Raw genomic sequence first — 23,706 nt, 5'->3', positions numbered from 1 at the left:
TGTAGATACCATTCTGTTGATGGGGAAACTGACACAGAAACAATTAAGGGCTTTGTCAAAGTAAACTGGTCCAGTTATCAACAGAGATATTTCGTTCGGTGATTCCACCCTTAGTTAGGCATCTTCTAGGGATCTGGAAACAAAGCAAAACAAAGAAACAAAACAAAATAAATAAACAAAAACAAACAAACAAACAAAAAACAGCTCATCGAGTTATGCATGAACTTAAGTCTGTCTGGGAGGTTTTCTGTGATGATCTTCTGAGTTCCCTTCCAGTACTCAATGCATACAGTTAAACAGAAGTTAAACATTGCCTATCCTTTTGTTGCAGCTTCTCTGCACTTGACCTATTTCATTTTCATTATTCTGTGGGCACAAAATGAGGCAGAATGGTGCCAAAAATAAAAAGAAGCTCTCCACATCCCTGCATGGCAAATTCGGTGTTATCCATTTCCCCCAGTTTCTGCCCACTAGGGTGAGGCAGTGCCCCCAGCAGACAGGCTGACAGGGTTATGATCAAAATGGAGTGCATTCTGGTGGTCCTGGTGCTAAATGTCAGTAGGGTGCTTAGCCAGCAGACAGCAGCCTTTATGCTGCCTTTATTTATTGTTAACACCTGCAGGTCCCACCCAGGAAGCACGGAACCTGGAAGGCTGTTGCATCAGAGCATCCTCTTTGTGTCCTCTCACACCTGCAGGCATGGTGGAACAACTCAGCTATCCCTGAACCTTTTTTAGAGGAGGATTTAGACCTGCTCTCATACAACCATGTCAGAATACACAGTGTTTTATAGGGAGTGGCATTTGGCATTAAGCATGCAAAAAAGGCCTAGGAGCTCAAAACAGGAAAGGACTACATTACCCAGCTCCTTTTCCAGAACAGAGAAGACCATCAATAGACCATTAGTTAGCACTATATAATGTGAAGACTATTCTAAACGTAAACTAAACATAACTTAGAGTTATGTTTTAATATGTAGAGATAAAGAATTATATTTGCTGAAGGAAAGGGATCTGCTCAAAAGTCTTCTAGCCAAGCACTAAATGGTTTAAACTCAGAAATCCAGTATTCCATCATTTAAAAAAATAATAACTCAGAGCAGGATAGCTTTAAGAAGACATTTTATTACATTATCACAGATTATAAATATAATTGTCATGTACTATGTTATTCTGTTGTTCTGCTGCTGCAACTCTTGGCCATTTCCATGTTCAAAGTTGTTACTCTGTATTGCACACCCACCTGTAACAAACTTGCTTGGGATTTCTAAATCAGCTGTACTTCCAAAAATATTCTATTCCAACAGTCTGTTGTTTTCAATGCTTGGAATAAAAATGTAAGTTACCAGATCTGCAAATAAAAATGAGACCCTTATTACTTTTTTTTTTTTTTTTTTTTTTTTTTTTTTTTTTTTTTTTTTTTTTTTTTATCTCTGAAAAGGCATTACCGTTCCCTATTACAAAATAAAATACATGAAAACTTTTGTTTTGGAGAGAATAGAAAACTTTTCTATTCTCTCTAAACATAAAGAATGATACTTCTCATCCAACATTCATGTCTACAAAATTTACAATTCACAAATGCTTCAGATGTTACCAGATGATAGGGAATGACTAGAAGTATGTCCAATTGAATACTATCCCTCTTCCAAAAGTGCTAACTAATCTTAGCTGTCCTTGTGATTTACAATACTAATGGAAGCAGTTTAGCAACATGCTTTGGCAAGCATGTGCATGTGGACTACAGAGAGAGCTGCATCCTACAGGAGGAGAAGTGTGTGTCTACTGAAGGCATGAGGAAGCATGTAAATCTGAAACACACACAAGCAGAATTAAAACACTCTGATCCCTGGTTTTAAGAGTTTCTGGATGCCCACGAGTGAGTATATTGTACTGAGGATAAATCTGACAACTGTCAATTCCTAAAATATATTGTCAACAGGACCCACAAAGGACCAAAATGCTTTTCATATCTAGGGTCACTTCTTCAACTGATACAAAATTTCCACTATAATTCAAGTCAAAGGTACAAATATAGTCTCATGAATCCATTTAGAACAGTGCCCTGTTTTGTGGTAATAATGATTTTCATAGTATACTTGGAAGCCTCCCACCCCCACCAGTTTCATTTTCACATGTAACCTTTCTTTTCCCTCAGATGTTAGATTATCACCAGGAAATTCTTAGAGGATAACTCAAGCAACACTATTCCTGCTAACTCTAATAGATGTAGCATTTCACCTGAAATTGGCACACCTACTAGGTTATTTGCCTGTATTTTTCTTCCTTTCTGACAGAAAAATGACAATAATTGAGGGCTACAGGACAGATATTCCACATTGCTGCTTTGCTAACTCTAACACTGAAGAAAGAATATTGATTTTGTTTTCTCAGGACTTGGTTTTCTTTGACCATTGTTTCTTGCTCTTTTGTTTTCTACTTGGTGGGCTCCTTTCCACAAGCAGCCTGCAAGAGAGAGTCAAGGAAAACTGTGAGGCCACGAGGGAAATCAAATGGCGTAATTACAAATGACACAAACAGTAAATGAAAGTCTTTCCCTCCTCAGGCTCTTTACATTTCGAAAGGCTCGGGTGACTGAAATGCTAGGATTAATTAAATACAACACCAGCAAATTCTGCACAAGTTAAGTAGATCTCTTTCTTTTTCTCTCTCTCCCTTCTTCACTGTAAGAAAATTAAAGAGACCAGAAATAGGAGAACGTTTCTCTTTTCTATTACATCTGGTTGACAAAGGGTGCATTTTTCTAGGCAAGCATGAAAATGGAGATGAAAGAGGACATTTCTACTAAAAGCAAGACTTGATTATGATTAGGTAGGGGGTAGAGAATAAACCAAACCAGGAAAGCTGCTGCCAACCTGCATAAATGTTATGTCTAATTGTCAAAATTCAATCAAATAGGAGAAAAATACATGGCTGCTTGTCTCTAATCAGAGTCTGAGGTAGTAAGCAGATGAGAGAAGACCACACAATAATGCTCATTTGGCTAGAACAACTATTTTCTCTTTCACTGTGGGGTGAACTTGTGAACCACAACCCCTTCTTTGCCAGTGCAGAGGACGGAAGAAATCCTCAGTGATGTAGAGCAACAGTGGGAAGGTAACACAGCTGAACTTCAGAAGATATGCCACTGTCCCAGGCAAAAACCTAATTTCTTGCAGCTCTCTGCTCTTAAAGATCATCTTGAGAAAGCGCATGAGTCTCTTTGGTTTGCCAGCCCCGGGCTCTTTGCAAATAGCAAGTTGGCTACCACATTGTGCCTAACTGGGACAAAAAGGCAGATCTGCTCTTCATACAAAAGTCAGCTGGCCTTTGTTTACCAAATGTTCTTTTGTTACTTGAAGCTTTCATCACTTGCACTGGAATAATGAAGGACACGCAAACTACAGCATAACCTTACCAATCTATTCTCAAGAAGAGCTCAAATGTCAAGCCCCCAGCTGTCTCTCAGAAAAATGCATGCAGAGAGGGATATGAATTATCATTTTAGAGATGCTGTGGAGACGCCTAAATTCTAACATTTTAAAATTAAAACATCTGTTAAAAATGTGGCAAAAGAACCAGATCTACAGGCGGGTTTGTAATTCCAAGTGACCATGATAAGGCTGTTTGAACAATGCCCCGTCTGATGGTTATGTTTTAATTTTGTCAGGAACAGATGGTGGCTGTGCCAAATCACTGTTGCAAGATAAAATGAAAAAATTATGTCAAGGAACATCTTATGTTGTATCATATTTGCTCATAATGCAAATTTATCTGGAGATCTAGGCATTTAAACAACTTTAGGAATAAGAGCACATACGGATTTCCAAAGTACTCAGGTCCTCAATCAGCATTGCTTCATTGGTTAAAACCCAACACACACTGCTCTCTGGATTAAATATCACTGTAAACTGAGCTAGATAAATCAGAACTCTTCATTGAACTACAACAGACACCACTAGGAACAGAGCCTTGCCCTGCAATAGGGTTCCTCAGCAGTAAAGAACTGCAGTGGCATAATGGCATAACTTCTATGTAACTGATATACATATATATATATGCATTTTCCAAGGGCCAATGAAGCCAGTAAGCTTGAATAATGTTTCTTACCCGGATTAGTCATATACATGATTCTCTGAGATACTGGAGAACTAGGCCGGCCACATGTATCATTGAGAAAAATGGTTTTAAGACTTTGTAGTTTTGTTATGAGCAACTGGTATCCAGAAAAAGCAGAGCACCTAGTCAAATGTAATTCTTGCTATAGGAGGAAGTTAATTAGCTTTTATGCTCCAAGCTTCTCTTCACTCCACAGGAACAGACTTCAAAAAGAGAACTCTGAAGTTTTGTTCTCCTCTTTCTCAGTGACTACTCTATGGCATAGAGTCGCTGTGTCCAGGAAAAGGCATGAACTTTGTAGCAGCTGAAACCACACAAGGTGTCTGCAGCCAGAACAGGTTCTAATGAAACACCAGTTATGATTAGAGCTGATCTGACAGGAGCTAGACTTCTTTCTCTCCCTCATGCAAAAAGTTGCATATCTGAAGTGGATTTTGTTCCAAAATAGAACTACACACTTGGGAAAAAACTAAAATAAAATACTTTTTTTTTTTTAAATAACAGAACAATCTGAAACATTCTGAGCAGCTGAAGAACCAGACAAAGCCAGAGACCTGGCAGTCATGAATGCAGGGTGAGCAAGCAAGGAGAAGTCTTTCAGAGCCAATGTTACAAGCATGAACAGAGAATTTTAGTGGAAAAGTCACTTATGTCTCAGTGAGTAAATGGTCAGAAAAAATTAGCCTACTTTGATTAAACCTTAATTTCACTTTGATTGATCAAGGTAAAGTGCCTTGATGACATGAATGTGGTGAAAAACAGGTTCCAACTCACAAGCAGAAGGATAGCAGAAGGATAGCAGTAGAAGTGTGGTGTGCTCGATCTTGGTATGTAATGCACCGTAACAAAATTGTCAAAATATAAATGTACGAGGAACACCAAGAAGCCTGTTTGAAACTCATTTTTCATATATGCAAATGTCTGAAGTCAGGGGATGATGGAAAATTGAGCTCAGTCTTTTCACCCCAGCTAAAATCTACATACCTATATTTCAGAAGGAAAACAAGAATGAAAATGATAGCTAAAATGCCAGGTTTTTGTGAACTGCAAATATCTGAGCACAAACAAAGCTGCACTGATTTATACTGATGACTCTTGCTCATAAATACTCCTGACTTGAAAGACTCTTCATGTAAGAATGCCTAACAACTCCCCCTTCCTCTCTGCAACACAAAACTGGCAGGAAATTCCAGCTTCCCAAGAAGTCAAAATCCTGAAATGAAAGCAACCATTCAGAAGAAGCTGCATGAGGAAACCAAGGTGAAGTTTGACAGCTAAGCAATATCTACACCCTAAAACCTTTCTGATATATCTTGATCAAATTTTGGCCTAGGATAATGGAAACACACAACTATGTTTATGATATATTACATTAAAACTAAACATATAAAAGTTTTGGGGGAGAAATTGTGGTTTGATTCCAATTGTGGTTTGATTCTGTGGTACCATGAATCTAGCAGAGACATTTTTAATGCAGAGAGTTAGATAGGGATAACACTGTGTTTGGAAAAAAACAAACAAACAAACAAACAAACAAACAAAAAACCAACATATTTAATATATATGTATATATTTTTTTCCTTTTTAAAAGCCTGACTTGCACAAGATAAGGTAGATATTCCAATGATTTATGAACAGCCACACAACAAAGACTGGAAAGAAAGCCTTTGAATACCAAAGCTGCAGGTAATCCTGAACCCTACAATTCCACTTTTTACAGTCTGTTCAACTACCATTCCCTGGCCATTTTCATAATAGTAGGCTATTTATTTCAATTATTTTCCTACAGCAAACCCTATTCCAAGTGATAGGCACAGTAAAGCATTCTTCTGGAGAATAAATCATTTAAAACACTCTTCAAGATCCGGAGCTTGAATGGATTCATAAATGAACAGTTAGCTGGGGAGAAGACTAAGAGGATGTTTTCAGATCCTTCTAAGTTAAAGTAGAAAATTGTGTGCTGTCACCATTATGACTTATGACCAGAGATTTCAGTATCCTAAACTCTTTCAGTTTTACTCTGCAGAGGATTTTTCCCTAAAGAATCTAAGTCTATGACAGTGATAATGCCAGATGACAGAAGTATCAGCCTCGTATAATAGCACTACAAATGCATCCATGGTGTGGCTAAACCCTTATTCACATGCTCACCTTCACTTTTATTTTTAACTAGACAGATAATTAACCACTCATGTTTATTTATCATGTTTAGTTTTTCAGCCCATTCAACTCTAAAATAACAAACAACAGTTTGTGTGTTTATTTTTTCTCATATACTTTCTGAAAGTGTAACCTACCTTAGCTTCTTGCTGCCTCTGTCTATACAACTTTTAGTGTACTTCCCATTCTGCTCCAAAAATAAATTGATGAAAATATAGAGCATAATATATCAGATGTAAACAAAGATGGATATTCTTGTCTTTCTCATCAATAACACAGCTTTCTCATATTAAGCGGCTAGTAATTAATAATAAGGTGTTAGTAGGAAAAAAAAAAAAAAAAAAAAAGGCATTAAGCTCCTTACTGAATGTTTCCAAAGCAACAGATAACATTTTTTGACATCTTGTCAGACAAGAGGATCTCAGCAATGTGCATTATTTTTACACTCTTCTTGTCAACTGCACCACTGTTGTGAGATGGGATTGAGGAAAGGCCTTCCTAAGTCAAAATACAGAATTTTAAGTAAAACTGTCAAGACTAAAAATTGCTTTCTGAGGATGATTTACTCCATTAATTCAGTCACACATGAACTCATGCTACCATAGTTAATTGCATGATTTCTTTCCCTTAAAAACACTAATGAAATTTAAATTTTTTAAAATGACTAAAACCACGTCATGCTTTATCATGATTCACTTTATTAGTATGAACAAATTTAAACAGGACTTTAAACAAAAATCAAATATCCCAGACATTTCATAATAGAAAATCAAAATGCATTCATGAAAGGGGAAATTGCTTTTCTAGTTTTCAGAACAAGTCCTAAAGGAGATTTAGCTGAATTTTATCTGGACTTTTGGAAACCCTTTCACACGACCTATCATAAGAGGCTAGTGATAAGAACTGTGTACACACAAGGTGAAAGGCAAAGCACAGCTACAGGCCAGGACTTCCCTGCAAGATGGAGAAACAAGAGCATCTGCGGCCACAAGTGATAAGCACAGTCCCTGAGATCATTGTGCTGGAAGAGTCAGGCAGAAGACAAAATAAAGAGATTTACCTAGTTCAGTCTAGTGATGTCTGCAAATGATTTCAGAATGCCCTCATGTGTGCCGTAAAAGGCGTGCTGGGATGCATTATCTGAACTACAAGCAAACCTCACTGATAAGTTTCAAGACACAGGTCAAAGATCAATTCTCTCCAGATCTTCCTTGCTCCACATAGGAAATACCTCCACAGCACTAGTCTTTTACTTATTCCTGAGCTCTGAAAAGGTACCAGGACTAAACATAAGCATGCATACCGTGGCACAAAAGAACATTACATTTTGGCAGTCATCTTCACGGTACATTTGGGCTATCCCAAACAGTTCTAACTTGATTCTCTCTCACCCAGCCATGTAAGGTATTTATATTTCCCTTTTAGTTGGTCTAGATAACTTGCTTATTTGGGTCAACTGTTTTTCCAGTTCTTGGCTCCAGCTCTCCCCTTAGCAAGTATTGTAATGTTCAGCAAAAAGAATCCAGCTGGTTGAATGAAGACTTTACATAAATTAAACGGGAAACTTGCAGTATGCCAGTTTTTCATCTAAACAACATGTGCATTGAAGTCTGGATAACAAAAGAGCCTATGATTTCAAGATTTCATTTGTAGGCACTTCTGACAAAAGACACTGCAAAATGTTAACAGATCTACATCTATTTTATCTCAAAGTTGCCTAAAGCAGTATAAGTCTAAAACAAGGAACATGCGAGTTGTCTAGCAGTATGCTGGACTTTTATACTTTTGCCACTGAAAGAAACCAAGTTAAAAACTATAAGCATTTATCACCTTTAGTTTAGGCTGAGCTATTCTGCCTACTACAGTTCAGAAGCCAAAGCCTCTTGAGCTTCGGAAATTTCTTTCATGTAAATACATCCCTCTTTGGGCCTTCAAACACTTATTAGCATAAAAGAACCAGAACGAAAATGATCATTTCATCCATTTTAACCAGTTGAAGTTTTGCCCAAAAATTTTCAGCCATGTGAGCCAAAACATGCATGAAATATCTCATCTGGGAAGTTCTTAATATTTTGTACAATACATAAAAACCTAAGTGGTAATTTGTAAAATTGTTCCCTGAACAGAAAATTTATTTCATCTTCTCTTGCTGTTTTAGATAAAATGTAATAACAGCTTATTGAGGGATTTATTTTTATTTTTATTTTTTATTTATTTTGCTGTCTATTTGTTTCTGTTTTCCTGGGATATTCTTGCCTTTATTTTCTTTCTTTCTCTCTCTCTCTCTGTCTCTTTTTTTTTTTTTCTCTCTTTTTTCTCTTTCTTAATGTAACAATAATGGACAACAAATATCAAGATAAAGCTAAAATTACATTATTTAATCTCTGTTTTGATTGTATATCTGAAATACTGTGTTTAACTGGAAAATGTTTTTAAATTAGATTTCAGAACATTAAAAATAACCTTTTTGTCTTCAATAGGGACTTTCAAAGGACTGAAAATGAATTAGAAGCTTAAATCCCACTGAGATTTGATATAAAGTAGTCCGAGTAATGTGTGTATTGTGGCTTTGAAAATTCCTGCAATATTAAAAACCAATATACTATTTCTTGTTACTGTAATACAGTAGAAATACAGACAGGTGAGCGAGCAGGAATGGTCTTGCTTAATTCCAAGAGACCAGCTCAGATCTGATTTTTCTCAGAAGACAGAAGATTTTTTTATTAATTTTTTGTTCTCCAGTAAAATATCTATGATTTTTAAATTACATTCACAGATCATGAAGAATCGTTCCAGTGCCACAATCCAAAAACTCAGTTCTGCTCTGTGGTATCTGCAGTGGGAGGTGCCCTTATCTATAGTTGGTTGGAACTATTTGAGTCAAACAAATTAAGCTTGTCCTTTCTCATCCACATTCAAACATTAACAGTCCCATTTCAGCTGGTAGGAAGTGTACACCATCACTCCAGAAATACAGAGTAAAATCCTGAACTGACAAAAGGATAGGCATTTTCATGGAAAAAATCATAGTTTCACCCAAAATTTATCTCATCTGTCAATGTCTCTGTTTTCCAAAGGTACTTATTATTTGGAATTTTCTATGACATTTCTTCCTGCCTCTCCGCTGCCCACATGGATTTCAAACAGCTCACAGTCTTTGGTACCAGATAAGCCTGCTGGGAGCTAATTATGAACAGTGAGATAATACAAAGGGTATTTGTTCTGATTCATTCAGCATGCAAATATTTTGTGGCACAAATGTCTTCATGGGTGAGAACTGGAAATTTTTTTCTTCCATGAATTCTCCGTTGGTGAATTTTGAGCTAGGTAATCCAAGAACACATGGTGTAGTATCATGATTGGAACAAAGTCAGCAAAAATGAGGAAAAATATGTTTCCAGTATTGGGCTGGCTCTTCTACTCGAAGAATGAAACATTTCAGGTTTCTATATGTAACTAAGCTGAACGTGACACTCTACTGCTTTGGTTAACCCTTGTGGCATTATCCCTGCTGGTTGTTAGCCGTGTACTGATATCTTCTACAGGTTTCTATATAAATCTGATGGAATTAGCCAATTTACTTCTACAGATAATATGACCCTTAATTTCTTAAACAAATGGCCACTAAAATGGGAAATAATTATTTCCAGATCTTTGTGTGCCTCTTGGACTCAATGTACTTGGTACCAATGTACTTTCCAGTTCTGGGAACACCCAACGCTTGTATTTGCATGACAAGAGACTACCTTGGCAACTTGCCTCTGTTTCCCAATACCATACCTCCCTTAGCACCATGTTTCTAGGAAGTGTTGTTAGTGAGAAAGACTCGCTGGGCAAGAGAGGCTGTCGAGGAAGGAGGAAGAATAACTGGGGAAAAAATGAGGCAAAGCAGATAATCACAAGGCAGAAGCAGAATTATCTTCCAAGATAATTACTAGCTCTTTTATTCTAAGGAAAACCCTCTTGTTGAGTCAGAGGTGAATTGTTATCAACGTTGGAGGAGATACTGGCATGAGTAACCTCTAAGCACCTAAAAGACATCAGTTCCAAACAGTTAAAGTGATACTTAAAGTTTCAGTATTCCTACATAGCAAGATGGACAATGTGTGAAAAAAAAAAAAAAAAAAAAATCCCCAACACTCAATTATGTGTCACAGTGTCGCTGGCTTTGTTAAACAAAGTTTAATTTCTATTTTGTTAGGGTAAGCATATCGGTAGGACAAGGATTTCTTATTTACCTACTTCTGAAAGGTGTAACACAGCAACGATGGATCAGTACTTTTTATTTTTCCTTACAGGAAGAGTTGATTGGCAACACTTGTACTCATTAGAGCATTTGCTCTCATTAGATACTGTCTTACTAAGCAGAATACAGAAAATCCTTATGTGTCATCTTTCTCATTCTCAGCTGTAGCAGTGTGCAGAGACACCGGACTTGGAACAGAGTCAACTGTAAATGTTAACTGTTACAGTGACACGCATAGCCATGAAATTTCTGCAGGATATAGGAAATAATTATTTATTTTTACTCTAGGCTTATCACAGAAAATTGATTCTTTCCTCAGTTTATCCAGATTAAGATACAGTCTTCAGAGAAAGGCAGACATGTGCTAAGAGTAAGAGAGCGAGGAAGGAAGGAAGGAAAGAAAGAAGGAAAGAAAGAAGGAAGGAAGGAAGGAAGGAAGGAAGGAAGGAAGGAAGGAAGGAAGGAAGGAAGGAAGGAAGGAAGGAAGGAAGGAAGGAAGGAAGGAAGGAAGGAAAGAAAGAAAGAAAGAAAGAAAGAAAGAAAGAAAGAAAGAAAGAAAGAAAGAAAGAAGGAAGGAAGGAAGGAAGGAAGGAAGGAAGGAAGGAAGGAAGGAAGGAAGGAAGGAAGGAAGGAAGGAAGGAAGGAAGGAAGGAAGGAAGGAAGGAAGGAAGGAAGGAAAGAAAGAAAGAAAGAAAGAAAGAAAGAAAGAAAGAAAGAAAGAAAGAAAGAAAGAAAGAAAGAAAGAAAGAAAGAAAGAAAGAAAGAAAGAAAGAAAGAAGAAGGAAGGAAGGAAGGAAGGAAGGAAGGAAGGAAGGAAGGAAGGAAGGAAGGAAGGAAGGAAGGAAGGAAGGAAGGAAGGAAGGAAGGAAGGAAGGAAGGAAAGAAAGAAAGAAAGAAAGAAAGAAAGAAAGAAAGAAAGAAAGAAAGAAAGAAAGAAAGAAAGAAAGAAAGAAAGAAAGAAAGAAAAGAAAGAAAGAAAGAAAGAAAGAAAGAAAGAAAGAAAGAAAGAAAGAAAGAAAGAAAGAAAGAAAGAAAGAAAGAAAGAAAGAAAGAAAGAAAGAAAGAAAGAAAGAAAGAAAGAAAGAAAGAAAGAAAGAAAGAAAGAAAGAAAGAAAGAAAGAAAGAAAGAAAGAAAGAAAAAGAAAGAGAAAAGAATGAGATTTTTGTGTTGTTTTTGATGAAATCAGAACAAGGACTTCCCTGTTGCTGGCAACGGTGTCATGTGCAATAATCTGGTCATTGTAAAGTCATATCTGGTCCTAATTCCCAACCCAACACCAGATGTTTTCAAGGACTGTTCCCTTGCAAGTCTACATCGCTGGAGAACAATAATGCCGGGATTTCAGCTTCCATGTTTCGGCACCTCATCATGGTTGTTAGAGAATGTTGAGAGGGATTTGAGAGCTGTAATGCTGCCAAAAGCAGCTACAGTGGCCAAGGAGGGATTTGCAGGAGGGTTAAAGCCACGGCTGTGAACTCAGCCCCCAGTGGGGCCAGGGCAGCTGTTGGGGCCACTGTGCCTGACCCAGGGTCGGGGGGTTTCTCTCCCAGAGCATCCCGTAGAGGCATGGTGGGATCTGGCACCCCTCCATCCAGCGGTCTGCCACATCCAGCCTCTCTCACACAGATCAGGTTGAAAGGGACTCGGGCCTCCAGCCAAGCCCTGCTAGGCCCAAGGTGCCAGCTCAGGCTCCATTCACTGCTCTCCTCCGCTCTCCCCCATGCACCATCACCCTGGCTGCCAGACCCATCTTCTCCCACCCTCTGTGCATTGCCTCACCTCCCATGGGAATGAATGAGGGCACAGAGTTTCTGTTACCACAAACTCAGCCTCTGTGCCAAGTCCCTCAAGAGGCACACGGGTAAGGACCGACCTTCCTGTGGGTAGCAGGATGGCCTAGTGGGTGCCTCTGCGTGGACTGCAGCGTAGCCACACAAAAAAAGTCTATCTTCCCATGCTGCCTAAGCAATACAAATGGTTTTCAGAAATCACCCAGATAAAATCTTCCTTCCAGTAAATCAAGAAGCAGGCATACTAAATGAATCACTTCTTACCAGGAAGGAACCCAACTGCTGATGAGTTATTTGGACTATGAAGTCACCAGAAAAAAATACAGAGCAATGCTGAAAAACGTATGGCTCCTTTCTCAGTGACAGAAACAGTTTTTCAATATCCCCCACAGCCTGAAGCAGAGGGCTGTAAATTAGATGCAGGAAGTTGCACGAATGGACAAATATATTTGGCGCTGGTACATGCCACGAATACATGTATCCTGTTGGTCAAATATGTACAAAAATACCTGTCATTTTGAAATATTTCAGTTGTCATATGTTGCCTGAAACCTGAAACATGGGAGACATCCCTGAGATTCACCAGGTCTGTATAACATCAGGTTGGCAAAGATTCATTCTGCCTTCTCTCCGAAATGAAAGGAGCTTATTCGCTAAGCAGAAGTTGTAGCTGAACTGTAGATACTCATAGCCATGCCATATACAGTCACAAGCTATCCTGTAGCAACAGAATGGACATAGCCAACTCCTGCCTTTCTGTAAGACATGATTATGATGATACTGCTGTTCAAAAGCATGTAAGTAAGCCACTGAATGCTGCCATAAAGTTTGTTAGCCTCTACCCAAAGGTCTTACAGGTACTAGAAAGAGACTAAGTCTACTAATTGTGATTTGTCATCAAAGCTGAGTGCTTAAAGCTCTCTCTCTCTTTAAAAAAATGTACTTCAGTAAAAAAACTTAAAGTCCCAGCTGAGTCAGGTTGTATTATATTAAGCCCAATAAAAGATATAGAACCCATCCCACTGAGCAGCTTATAGAAAACACTTTAAAGGACCAGAGGAATAACACTTTAAAGACGTATTAATAAGAGCCAAATAACAAGGATTTGAAAACCCCTTGAGTCTGGCTCTAGAAACATCTTCTAAGTGATACTGTTGTTCCACTGTCATTTCTACTTTAATCCAAACTTCGGGGTAGTGAGGCAGAGCAGTGTATATTTCCCTCAACAATAAATGGTAGCACCTGCAAAGCTTTTCCTGGTGTCACACACGGCCTGCTCACCTACACGGTACCACCTCTCTGCTTCCACATTCAAATGGTGACCGGAGCCTGGAATAAGAGGTCGGTTGAGCACTTGTTGCAAGCATTGCACCAGCTCTGCCCTGCCAGCCCAGCACACTGCTGCTCCAGCTGGACACTGCAAGCGCAGCTGCTCCTGCAAGTAACAACAGCCACAAAGAGGAGGGAAGTGTCTTATCCTATGGACACAGTGAGGTGTAAGAAAAAAAAAATAGAAAATTGCTCACATCTGGATCCCAATTACAGTGATATTTGAGTGGTTCTGATTTAGATCATGAGAAATTTCACATTGGGTCCTGGCCATGCTCACACAGATGAAGTAACAGGCTAGTGATTGTGTGAATAGAGCTATGCAAGTCTTCTGCAAATGCAGAAATTCCCACCAAACACTGACATATGAGATTTCAATTTTTTATTTTATTTTTTATAAATAAAATATAAAGTGTTAGGTTGTGTCACTGATAGATGAGGTTCTTGGTGGAGAGACTGTTTTCCTTTTAGGATTAGTTGCTTGAGGAGAAAGAAGGAAAAAGAACCTCAAACCAAAACAATGTCATCAGTGAAAGAAATAAAGAACATAATGAGTCTACACAAGGTAGATGGACATTCCTCTAGGAATCCCAGCCTCTAGGTCAGGTCTGTCCTGGCACAAACCTATGCTGACACTTTACCCACAGCCACAAAAAACACACATACCACCCTCTGCATCCAGCTGGGCCCATGCAAGCATGAGCCTTGGGTCACTGCAGATGTTGAAACTCACAGCTCTGGCTTCTTCATCTCCTGCTCCCTGCCTCCCTTCCTTCCTCCATTTCCCACAGCCGTGGATGAACTGCTTTGAATCTCTCTGTATTCACACGGGAGATCGTGGTGATGTGCACGGCCCCCAGGTGTCCTCACAGAGATGGGACCAACCTTATCACTCCGCCTTGCACCCAGTGCACCCGGTGAGAACTACGGCGTGGGCAGGCAAGCTGCCCCCCAGCCCCTCCCACAGCCAGATATCATCATTCTCATGGTTTATTTTATCCTAATCAACATGACATGGTGAAGAGCTTTGCTTGTCCCCATGCCCCTTGTCAGCGGGGTGCCGGAGAGGCTGGCGGGCACCAGCAGGCTAATCCCCACACCACCCAGTGATAGGGCAGCTATTATTATCCCCGCTTCACATGGCGGTGGGGGGAGCGGAAACTCTTGGAGATTAAACGTCTCAACCCAAGGTCAGGCAGAAAGGTCTCTTTTTCTCCTGTTTGGGGGCCCTTCTGAAGGAGAGGACAATCCCAGTGCTTACACGCAGCTCCCAGCAGAAAGAGCTGCAGAGATTTTAATGCAAGTGTTAAATTTATTGGAGAAGAACAGAGAGTGTCCTCTGGGGCACAGAGTACAGAAACAGACATCGTCAGTTGAAAGGCAAGGTCACCAGGTCTCAGCAGACTCATTTATTTTGCCTCAGCCCACATCAGCGATGATGTTCACCATCAGTACAAAGCAGCGTGGCAGTAAAGGCTTCCTCAGGTGAAACATGTGCCCACCTTGCGTGCTGTGCACCATTGGGTTTGCTCTACCATTCTCCCACACATCTGTCTCCAGACTCAAATCACTCCAGCTAAAATTGCACCAAGTGAAAGCTCCTGTGACATCACACAAGTGGCTAGAGTTGAGCAGGAAGCTGAGAAAGTGTAGCTGAGGGCAGGATGAAGATGGTCAATAACATTTATTTACAGAAATCAAACCACTTGGGTTCCTTTTACATACATTTTCCACCTACAAAGTCATTGTGGTGTGTTGCGTGTGTGTGTGGCTGTTGCGGGGTTTTGCTTCCCTACAGCAGTATATTCAAGACACTTTAATTTTGTTCTGCCTCAAAATGTAAATAAAATACTGAAACTTTATTATTATTGTTGTTGCTGCAAAATGAAATCAGTATTCTATAGCTAGCCCTAAAAATGAGTAACTTAAGCTTTCTAAATAGCTGCAAGTATAAACTTAAGGCACCTTAGTATGGCTACACTTGAAAAAGCAGGAAGACATTTAATCTTTCATGAAAAATTTCAGTAACTACTTTTGCCCTCTCCACCCGGACAGCTTGATGCAGTCCAGATGTTTACTGTGTGATGGGTGTGTACCTTCTGTCTCTGACCACAAGACCAACCCAGACATCCTTGGGTTCCTTTCCTTTTACAGATTTAGAGGATTGAAACCTGTTTTATCCTATTCTGCCTACTCACATTGTCCATTAGAGATGGGTAAATCACAATAGGACTGAAAGAGTGGCTTACATCACTACCAAAAGGTTTGTTGCCCCGGCAAACTCAGCCAAAACATTCATCTATTTGAAAGGTTTTAGCCTGCATGATGAGGCAAGAATATAATAAACTCAAGATTGTTAATTTCTAGTTTTACAAATAATATTAAAAAAATATCCAGAGAGCCTTTATTCTTTTTTTGTGTTTAGCCTGTGTTTTTTTCTCTGAATCAGAAAGTTAGAGGTGTGTAACAGTGAAATAAATAAATATATAGATAGATAAATAAAATTAAAATCTGAAGTTATGTGTCATTTGGGGGAAGCTTTTGTTTTTGCCTGAGATTTGGGATGTGTCACACTTCACCTCATGTACATGACTGCAACCTGCACTTCCTTTGTATTCTCTCTACAAATACTTTATTTACCCTAGGAGTTTGCTGTCTCCAGAAACATCCATCTGCTTTGTTTTCAGCACTGCACCAGCTGTCAGAACCGTCACAGGTAGCACGTGTTCTCTCAGCACCCTTACACAGGACCTAAGCTGTCTCCTCTTGTTCTGCTAATAGGTGTAAGACATCCAGAAAGTCTGTGGGTGCTTTTCATGTAGTGACAAATGTAAGACAGAGATGGTACAGCAGACATTCATCTGTTCCACATGGACATTTCTTGAAAGCAAACAAAGATGGTCAGCCCTTTTTCAGGATGCCAGGTAATGGCTGAATCAATCCCAGCACCATCTAACTTTTACTGCAGAGTAAGGTATTTCAGATAATATATATACTATTTAAAGGTAAGACCATGCCTACAAGCAGTTTACCAGAGGGTGTCAAATATGCTGCAAATCTGCACCTTATGTGTCCCCAAACTGTTTATATGTGCACACCTCTTTTGAATACAAATTTTTCTTTTAATTTATTGAAATATCTGCATTATTTTGAATTAATTGCATGACTTCATAAATGAAACATTTGTACATGAAAGTGGACAATATTTAAGTCAACTTACTCTCTTTATACACTGGAAATTAGGGCATGATAAGAAAAATAATACTTTCAGATTCAGATAGCAATTCCCATAGGTAATCACTTTACCCCCTTCAGTCAGATGGTAACTTTTGTTTTTGATCAAAACTAAGCAAATACAAAAATTAAAGAGAAAAACTTCAATATTAAAATAGATGTTAGTTATATTTTAGGTCAGTTATGCAGAACAGAGGTGGTGCCTGTATCTATTTAACAAATCCAGGAGAATGCATAATGATAAAGCTACCAAATCATTAGTGATAATCTTATCATCACTGCTAACACTGTCAGCCCTAGCAGTAAGAACCTGCAGAAATGCACACAAAAGCAGACAACCTCCAACGTACATTTTTATAATTAAGAAATCTTTCATGTAAGAAAGGAGGAAGAGCAAAATAATGAATACAAAATTTGCTTGGCATTTCATAGAGACAGTAGAATGCCAGAGTGATTACATTATCACACATATAAGCAAGATAAGGAAATCAGCCAGAGAGGGGTAGACAAATTTATTCCTAGTGTCACTCAACACTCTTTAAAGAGGTTCATGAAGGATAAATGCATGCTGTTCAGACCATATTGCGGAACAGAAAGACTAACAGATCCCCTCCTCCCCAAGCTAATTCTTGTATTATTGCATTAGTAATGGAGGAAGAAACCAGAGAAAGGGTTGGAAGCAGAGGACACATGCATGTAAGTGAATAGTATTGTAAGGCCACTTTCTGCCTTATTTGAAAGGCCATGGAATTTGGGAGAGGTACCTAGGGAGTGGAGAATGAAAAACCTTTGACATGTCTTCTGCAGAGCCTAGAATGAGTATCTGGGAATCTGGAGGATGGGCAGACTTTGGTCCCACAAGAAGTCATTCAAGTCTTCGGGCACATTTCTTGGCAGAGGAAGGAGAAGGCATGTACAGGGAGCATCTAGCATGGATTTAGCTTGGGTGAACCATGCCTGACCAACCTGATTGACTTCTGCCATAAAATGGCTGACTTTCTGCATCAGGAGGACAGTGGATGTCTTTTAGCTAGAATACTGCTTGTGCTTTTGGATCTCCCAGCAGAAGTCACTGATCAGATGGGACAAATCCAGGGAATGGTCACCATGATGACCAGGGTCTGTAGCATTTTCTGAGGCTGAAGGAGCTGGGATTCTTCAGCCTGGAGAAGGCACAGCTTCCAGGGAACTTAAAAACATCTCCCCAGTACCAGAAAATGGAGACAGTCTCTTCACAGTGGCACATGTTGGTAGGATGACAGACAACAGACAGAAGTTGAAACGGGAAAGGTTCAGCCCGAATGAGGAGAAACACCTCCCCTATGAAGGCAGTGAAGCATTGGAACAGGCTGCCTGAAACAGCTGTGCCATCTCCAGCCTTGGGGACTTTCAAGACTTGACTAGAAAAAGCCCTGAGCAAATTGGTCTGACCTCTGAACTGCTTCTGCTTTGGGCAGGAGGTTGGCCTAGAGATCTCTTCCAGCCTGAATAATTATTCTATGGCCCTATGAATTCTCTGGCCCTCATCAGGAGAATGACTTCTATAGAAAACGATGATGTATGGTCCCAAAGTAATCACAGTATCCATGGAGAACCAGATATCATAGACTCTCACCTTAAGTGTATTTCAAGGTATTTGTCACTGAGAAATAGGTCACAAGAAATTACTGAGAGGATCCCAATTTCACGCTTGTAAGAATACGGGCAGTGTACGAAGACTGGAAGATATTTGTAACTCTCCTTTTCTTTAAAGATACTGCACACAGGTAAATAATAGATTGTCTTGGCTGGGGACTATTACAAACAAACTAAGTTGAAGCAAGCAGAATATCCCTTTTTAGAGGTCATCATAATAACAGTGGCCATCAAAGGGAACCTGGAAAATGAGTATGAAAAGAAGAAAAAAAAAAGCTTATTTCAGACATATAAGTGGAATAGATGAAGAGGGAAAATTAAGAGTTTTATCCTCTATTGAGCCCAAAAAATAGCTGATGATAAGAGAATGAAGCATACAGAGCCATCTTCCCCAGCTTCCCTATCCTTAAGGCTGGTATGGACAGCATTGATGCTCAAAGTGTTATTTCCAGACTGCTCTATGCTTAGTCCTGTTAGAGGTCCCTACTGATTGCTCTTCTGGTCAGAACCATCCTCATGCAGTGTCTTCTCTTGTCCCCAACACACATTCAAAGCCTGTGTATGTGAGGAAGAGGGAAACAGGAACCAGCATGAAGCAGCTGGGTATGTTCATTTAAGGGGAATCCCCAACCAGCTGTTACCATCAACTTTTCATTGACAATGGCCAGAAAAAATAGAGCAGGGGCCAGGATATACTCAAGTGTTAACTGCAAGCTGTTATCTATGCTCTGTAATAATGAGTGCTATAGAAGCTTGTATGCTTTTCTCCATCACACGGCTGCTCTCCCATGCCAGCATGTACATAGCAGATTTTTGTTTTTTTAATCTCAAGCATGTCATTGCTTACTTGCTCTCTTGAAAGTCAGCTGTTGGGGTGGGAAACTAAGACAACCAGATGTTTTACTTTTCATGCTGAGGAAGTGAAATCAGAGATCATCTTCTTAAGCTTTTTGTGGAAGAAAGTTCAGAAATATGAGGAAGGCTATACTTTTAACCCTAAAGAGCAGCGAATCCAGTAGTTCATGATGACTAGAAAACACAAAAGAAATAAATGATATGGAAGGGAAGAAGAGTACAGGAGTAAGAAAAATGGGGTAAAGATCACCCTTTATTCTTTGTTAAGTGTTGACCTGAGCGTTCATTTTCTTCATGTAGGCTATTGTAGGTAAACATCTACTACTTGCAAATCACTTATTTATGAGTCCTACAATGTTAACATTCAGAACGACAATTTTCACATCTCGCCTTCAGGAGCTGATACTACAAGGAACTAAATCCTGCTAAAATGGATACATGTCTTTTATGGTAAAACATCTACATGTTGTGGCTGGTATCTCAACTAGATTTGGATAAAAATCCTAATAATTTTCTTGCAGATTTTTTTTTAAAAAGAATGTCTTACAGCCTTCAGAAGGACTGCTGCAATATCATGTCAGAAGGAAAGAATGGATAGGAAGTTTTAGGCAAGCAGCCTAGAGTAGGAAGTCTTCATGCACTGCCAGCTCTTGACAATAAGTGTTGCATGAAGTAACATTTATACCATGGCGCTATTTAATTTCTCAGTGTTATCACAAATGGGAAATTAAACATTTTTCTCACAATAGGATATATTTGCTGGCTTGCACCCATATCCTTTTAATTTAATTTAAGCTAGCAACAAATCTGTTTCTCATTTAATTACAACTTGTTTCTCATATATATCTCACTTTCTTTTTTTTTTTTCCCCCCTGTGTGTGTGTCAGTTTATATTTATCATAATACTGGCTTCAACCATAACTACAAGTTCACATGCTGTTCAACTCTCAGACAGTTCAGATTTAAACTTTAGCCCAGATCTACAGTCTTTCAATTGACTTCTGTCTTTGAAATAGCCCAAATCAAACCCCTGAAGCCAAAGACCTCTGGCGTCTTACAGGGCTGAATATGGAGCCATACCAAATTCACAGCTTGAGCTAATTGCTGGCGAGATCCAGGCATAACCAAAGGGAGCCTCATATATGTTTTCTGTCTCACTTTTGCTAATGTCCTTAATGTTAATTCACCCACCATTTTTTTCTTTTCTGCCTCTGCCAAGCAGCGATTGCCAACTGTGCCAGTCTGCTGTGCAGCTTGTCAGGAAAATAAACAGAGCTAAAAAAAGGATGGCCAAATGCACTTTCAGATGTTAACCACTCCAAGAACAGATGAACTCGGGTCACAGGAGATAATTGATATGCAATGCTTCAGCACATTCTGGGTTCAAACACTATCCAATTCAGTGAAAGTAGACATTTTCTCATGAGAAGCAGACTGCAAGCAATCTGAAAGCTCTGTTGACAGGTAATTCAGTTCAGATATGCATATTCAGGTCTTTCTCAGCCTTCCAATTCAACTCCCCCCAGAGATGCTCCAAAAAGAAAACTCAAAAGTGACTGTACATTTGAACATCAGCCTCAGCAGCCACATTGTTTCATGATGAAAGATGGGAACAGAGGAAGCCAGAAGAATCCAAAGAGCACTTGTTTGCCGCATCATTTGTCATGAGGTCTTTGAGCTGCATGAGAAAGCAGTCACTAGGAAGTAAGGAGGTCCAAAACCTCCAGTAGTGTGCAAGACCCAGTGGGTGTACACACAACCACTCTGGGTTTGATGTTAAATCTCCTGAAGCAGACTGAGGAACCACATGGGAGAACTTCCAAACTACTTGAGAGGTAGTTTCATGCACTGTAGGTATGGAAGCACGTTTAACCAAACTAAAACCAGAGTAGGGCAAACGGAGGATAATTTCTCTGAGCTCCCAGTTCACACTGCCTGTCTAAGTAGTTACAGAAATCTTATATTTTTCTTCTCCAAATCAGGAAAACAATAAGTGTTAAAATACATATATTAGGGAGAAGATAATTTATGGTTTATTGTATTTATTTTACTCTTTAAACACATCAAACCACCGTTTCTAAAATAGATAATCCCTTGAAAGATGGTCCTCCTGGAAAAGTAGGAATGAAGGAAGAAAGATGGAAGAAAGAAGGAAAGAAAGAAAGAAGGAAAGAAAGATAGATTTATGAAGCTGCTTTTTTTCTCTGTTGATGGATTACTTATCAAAGGGACTGGCAGCAATAAATACCCTTTGGATTCCAGGAAAAGTGCAAGTTTTAATGCCAAATGATGGCATTTGTTTTCTTCATTAGAGAAAACACTTTTTCTATGTGAATTATATATATATTATTTTTTCCTTTACCTAAACATATGGACTCACTGAGTCTGAGCTGACTTTTCACAGCAGTTCTGTGGCTTAGTTGTGATTTTTTTTTTATCCTTGAATGTGCTAAAATGATTATAATTGAACATTTTTATAAAAAATCCATGTTCACATATGATTTTTTTTTAAATATATATACATATTTAATGATTACAGAGAATATACTAGATTGTTTTTCCTTTTATTTTTTCCAATACATGAGATAAAAGAAAGGAATCTCCTCTCTTTTCCTACTAGGGTCAAAAGCAAGGAAAAAAAAGGTTGAATGTTTCCACCTATATATATTTTTTTATCTGGATGTAAATTGCACTTATATTTCAGACAGGTCTCTAGATCTCCATTATCTTCAACATACTATGCCATTACATAAACCTCTTCTGGTTTCTGATAACTGGCTGCAACTGGAAAGCCCTTAGGTTTTGATTCCTCTTCACTTGTGAAGGGCATACAATTACAAGCTCAATATTTTCACCTCTCTATGACCTAGAATTACACACATGAATCCAATCTCTTTTCTTTTTAGAAATGTGTTATTTTCAAAGTAAAAGACTTCAGTGAAATGCACCAAAAAGATATTTTCCTCTTATCACTTACCATGAGTTATTTAGAAGTGGCAACCACTACGGACATACAGCGCTGTTAGTACTAACTCTGTGATGGGATAGCTGGACGTATCTTACTTTTTTTTTCTTAAAATTCCAGTGGAAGCAAAATCTGAAAAAAAAGACAAAATCTTTGTGAGCCACACAATGAACCGTAGGAAAATTCAAAAAATAATACTTTAAAAGTATGTTTTAGGTCCTTATAAAACTACTCAACCTGATAATTACATAAAGAGCCCCTATGGAAAAAATATATATATCATGCAAAATATATCATACAAAAATCCTTCTTATAACTTTAAAACTAGAAGTTATTTATTTGAATTGTTAATCCAGCATTCGATAATTTAATGATGGAAAAATTATACCCAGTGATTCATTATACATTTTATTTTACCGTGAACTAAAATCACATGGAAATTGACCAGTGGCTTCTTTCCTTGCAAGTGGCCAGCAAAATGCCACATAGGTTAGCAACTGTGGCACTAAGGGACATAGGCTGGTGATGCGACTTGGTAGGTTATGTTGATGGTTGGACTTGCTGATCCTGAAGGTCTTTTCCAACCTAGAAGATTCCATGAATCACCAGCACAGGGAGAACCTCTGTGTATCTGAGGCTTAGGAAAATGATTCCTCACCACTTTTTGGCATAGACCAAAATCCTCTCTCCAATTTCCCAATTAATTTGTGGGTCCATGCATATGCAGCATCAGGCACTACCACTAGCGCTGACCCAGCTGGAACTGGAAGCAGCACAGCTACATGACATCCATCTCCTAATTTGAGAAGAGTCCTGTTGTCCCACTGGGCGAGGTGGCTGCTGGTAAACCAGCCCTTCCCTTTGCAGCTTTGCTTCCCTCATACACTGTAATCCACTGTAAGCCTCTGAGAAAACATCCCAAACGTGCCACCCTCCACAGCTCTGCTGCTCTGCCCTTCCGCACCAGAGCACAATCACTGAACACTGACCCAGGGGCTAAGCATGGTCCAAGGAAGATCCCAGATACCAAGAGTGACCTCCTTGATTTTTTATCACAGTCTCCTGCTGCCCGTCCCATCTTTCCCCAGGCCCTCCCTGGCTATGCCTGCTCACACTGAACAATAGGGACAGGAACAGGCACCAGTGGCTGCACTGGCGAGGACCAGCTAGCTTTGCCCAATCCTTTTAGTTTTCAGCAGCCCTCCTACTGTTGACAGGATGAGAGCTGAGACTTGCCAGAGGACGTCTTAAGCTGAGTTACTCCACAGCTCTAAACTAATCAGATCAGCAATAACATTTTGCACCATTTTTCTTTTTTGCATGCAGCAAAAAAATGCTTGGGTGTCACTTCCACATATAAAACAAGTTGTAAA

At 39.2% G+C, this 23,706-nt stretch overlaps 1 long non-coding RNA gene across 2 annotated transcripts; it reads right to left on the bottom strand.

Moving 5' to 3' along the window:
* Window positions 1–22,468, bottom strand: LOC140000647 (uncharacterized). 2 transcript variants are annotated; one of them, XR_011805710.1, is made up of 3 exons: window positions 22,346–22,468; window positions 1,243–1,350; window positions 1–133 (listed from the first exon to the last, which is right to left on the bottom strand). It is a non-coding gene; the product is annotated as an uncharacterized lncRNA (long non-coding RNA). The 2 variants fall into 2 exon arrangements; XR_011805711.1 differs by lacking the exon at window positions 22,346–22,468 and adding an exon at window positions 14,378–14,661.
* Window positions 22,469–23,706: the final 1,238 nt, after the last annotated feature.

This window comes from Anas platyrhynchos, chromosome Z (assembly GCF_047663525.1).
Source record: "Anas platyrhynchos isolate ZD024472 breed Pekin duck chromosome Z, IASCAAS_PekinDuck_T2T, whole genome shotgun sequence".
Lineage (NCBI taxonomy): Eukaryota > Metazoa > Chordata > Aves > Anseriformes > Anatidae > Anas > Anas platyrhynchos.
This window is presented reverse-complemented; position numbering and strand designations above follow the sequence as displayed.